Genomic DNA, 3,963 nt, shown 5'->3' on the forward strand with positions numbered 1-3,963 from the left:
TAGCCAATCTAGGAGACACCACTCTCCAAGAAGTAACAAATGGTGCGTTGATGATGAACTCCTTGCTCTTGTGCTTCAAATGATAGTCTCCCCAACACTCAACTCTCTCTCATAGGATTTGGATCTGGTGGAAAGAAGATTTGAGTGGAAAGCAACTTGGGGAAGGCTAGATATCAAGATTCATATGGTAGGAATGGAATATCTTGGCCTCAACACATGAGTAGGTGGTTCTTTCTCAGAAATGGTAAGTTGGAAGTGCACGTTTAGTCTGATGGCTCTCTCCATGAATGAAGAGGAGGTGGAGGGGTATATATAGCCTCCACACAAAATCTAACCGTTACACACAATTTACCAAACTCGGTGGGACCGATTCAATAGACTCGGTCGGACCGATTTAGTAAACCTAGTGACCGTTAGTGATTTTCGATGGGACTGACATGCAACTCGGTGAGACCGATTCGGTTAGGGTTAGGGCATAACGTAATCTCGATAAGACCGATTACACAAACTCGGTGAGACCGATTTTGGTAATAAGCTTTCCAGAGAGTTGGTCAGGTAAACTCGGTGGGACCGATTTGCTCTTTTCAGTGAGACCGAAATGTTACAAAAGGGAAACAGAGAGTTTACATTGCAATCTCGGTGGGACCGATCGCTCACTTCGGTTTGACCGAAACTTTACAGAGGGAAACAGAGAGATTACAATCCCATCTCGGTGAGACCGAGATCCCTATCGGTAGAACCGATTTGCCTAGGGTTTGTGGCAGTGGCTATGACATTTGAAATCGGTGGCGCCGGATAGGAAGAATCGGAGTGACCGATTTTGGCTTTGGGTTTAGGTCATTTGCGGATGTGAGAAAGTAGCTGAGGGTTTTGGAGCATATCACTAAGCTCATGAAGCAAGAGGCTCATTAAGCAACACCTCATCCCTCCTTGATAGTATTGGCTTTTCCTATAGACTCAATGTGATCTTGGATCACTAAAATATAAAATGAAGAGTCTTGAGCTAATGAGCTTGAGCCAATCCTTTGTCCTTAGTATTTTGAGGGATCCACTTTCATCATCCATGCCATGCCATTCATTGAGCTTTCCTGAAATATATGTCTTGGAATAGCATTAGCTGAATGAGCTATATGTTGTTATGAATTACCAAAACCACCTAGGGATAGTTGCACTTTCAATCTCCCCCTTTTTGGTAATTGATGACAACATATAGATCAAAGCTTCGACAAATGATAATAAGATTTAAAAACATCGTTGCTTTGAGAAGTATGTGATAAGCAAGAGCTCCCCCTAAATTTGTGCATAGTTTAAGATTTGCTTTAGACTGCAAATGCACAAGGAATTAGGCTCATGGGTTACTCTTCCATGTCACACACATCTTGGTGGAGCGCTCAAAATGATAAAGATTGAATACATGCACTCATCACCAAGCAAAGTGAATGATCACATAGGATAAATAACATAATATCATCAAACATGCATAAGTATAGCTTATGATCAAACACATGATCATCAATGTCTCACAAGAATAGCATAGTATCTCAAGCAATCAAAAAACAAACAAGTTTTAAACCACCAAAGCAAGAGAGAACAAAAGCAACACTCTCTCTCTCGAAGCCTATGATCTATACATTTTTCTCCCCCTTTGGCAACAAGTTACCAAAAAGTTCATAGAAAATGCATAGTGCTAGATCGACTCTCAGGCTTGATCTTCAGTTGGTGGTGTAGAGATGGCTCCTTGGACGAAGGCTTCAGTTGATGTAGAGGGAGCTAGAGGAGTTGGTGCTGGATCTGGTTGCACTGGAGCTGTAGGAGTTGTGGCTGGTGTAGATGATGTTGCTCTAGTGTCTGTCACTGGCACTGCAGCTGACCTCTGAGCTCTAGGCACTCTGGCAAATACATTAGTGGTAGTCTTGCCCTTCCTCTCTTGCATGTCATCCTGCAGATGCTCCACAACTGACTGAATCTCAGTTACCTTGACATCAAGATCATAGAATTTTTGTTCCATGATTCTTTCCAAGCTCTCCTGATTCTGAGTTAAGGTGGCCAACCCCTTCTCAATCCTCAGTGTTGATGCTATCAAGTAACCAAGCTGCTCCTGCTTGTTCTTCAAGAAATACTCAGATGCCTCCTCTTGAGTTGGCATCTTGGCAGCCTTCTCCTTCCTTGCCTTCTCCCTCTTCTCTTGAGCTTGAACTGATGATGGATCATCCTTATTCATGACAACCTCATTGTCCTCAAAGTCTGGATAGAGAGTAAAATGTTCCCTATCCAATAGATATTTGCCTGTGCCCATCTTTGAGTTAATCAACTCCTGAATCGGAGGGGCATATCCACAACTCCTCTTATGATCTGCTGCAGTCCTCTTAATGGTTTCTACTATAAGGCTCATGACCTTGAATTTCTGAGGCACATCAAACAAATGCAACATGTTGATTGCATGCCCTCTGATCATGTTGTGGTCCCCAGACTTAGGCAATAGAGTGTGCCTTAGGATCCAGTTGATTGTAGGCAGCCCTGACAGAAGAAAGTGGACTGATCCAAAAGAGAAAGTCTCTAGGGCTTTGTCTGGGATCTCCTTGTACATATGTGCCATGGTATTGTGCCCCATTTTCTTCTTGGCATATACATCTAGGTCATCATCATTTTCCTTTGGGCATTTATCAGTTTTGCCCACTCCTCAATAGTTGACTGGTACCTTGTACCTTCAGACATCCAAACTATCCTCCCATCTGGATAGAAGTGTGCTGTGGAGTAGAATTGCATTATAAGTTCATCATTCCAGTTGGTGAGCTTCTGCCCAACAAAATCTGCAACTCCACAAGCAACAAAACTGTCTTGTACTCCTGGATAGTGTTCTTCATTTTCCTTCATGTAGGTCCAGTCGACCCACCTCATATCACACACAATGGGATTTTTGTCCAACAAGATTGTCTCATAGAAGTCCTGTTGTTCCTTTGTATGGAACCTGTAATCAACAGCAGTTCTTCTCCTTGTGGCATATGGATCTGCCATCCTCCATAGCCTCAACACTGAATCTTTTTTGATGTTCATGTCCTCAGCTACAGGATGGGCATCATTATGGTCTGGTATCTTGGGCTTGACCTTCCTCAGAACTTGTCCTTCTTCATCTTCCTCCTCAGCAACCTCAGGCACTGGGGCCTTGTTCTTCTCAGCAGCTGGAATACTCCTGGTATTCCTCTTTGGTGCAGACTTGGCCTTGGGGGCAGCTTTGGGTGCTTCCTTGGGCTTAGATGTTGCAGCCCCTAATCTAATTGCATCTCCCATAAGCTTTGGTGCCTTTGGTGCTGGTGCAGCAAGCTCTTGTTCTTCCATCATGGAAGGTTTCCCAACAACTCTGGCCATGGTCTTCTTGACCCTTTCCTTCCTTTTCTTTCCTTCAGCAGCTGGCTCTTTGGGATCAGACTTTTCAGGCAATTGAGTTGATGCTCTGGCTTTGGACATTGGTTGTCTTCCTGCAGGCCTTTTGATCTTCATGCATGGCTTTACTATAGTTGAACTGAGCACCTTCTTGAGCACTACTTTCTTGGAAGTAGCTTCATCATCTTCAACTCTATAATCCTCATCTTTAGAGTCTGAAGTTCTCTTCTTCCTTTGCCTGGTAGCAGCCTTAGGCAGGTTGCTAGGAGTGCTCCTGCTGCCTTCATCTGAAGTGCTGGAGGGACTAGTGCTCTCACTCATTTGCATATGCCCTTCTGACATGTTCTGACTGTCACTCTGGTCTGACATGCTGCAAACTCTGACTGCTGACCCTGTGAAGAGTTATAGATGAGATGGAGTGGATGAGCATCACAAAATGCAGAGATTTTTGCAAAAGAATGATTCAAAAATTCAGTTTTAGTTTTCCACAGAAAGCATTTCGGATCAACCGATTTTCAAACTCAGTGATACCGAAGCAGTTTTGGAACCTAAACTGATGAACTCGATTGGACCGAGTTTCAG

The sequence above is a fragment of the Triticum aestivum genome, chromosome 3B (assembly GCF_018294505.1).
Source record: "Triticum aestivum cultivar Chinese Spring chromosome 3B, IWGSC CS RefSeq v2.1, whole genome shotgun sequence".
In the NCBI taxonomy this organism is placed as follows: Eukaryota; Viridiplantae; Streptophyta; class Magnoliopsida; order Poales; family Poaceae; genus Triticum; species Triticum aestivum.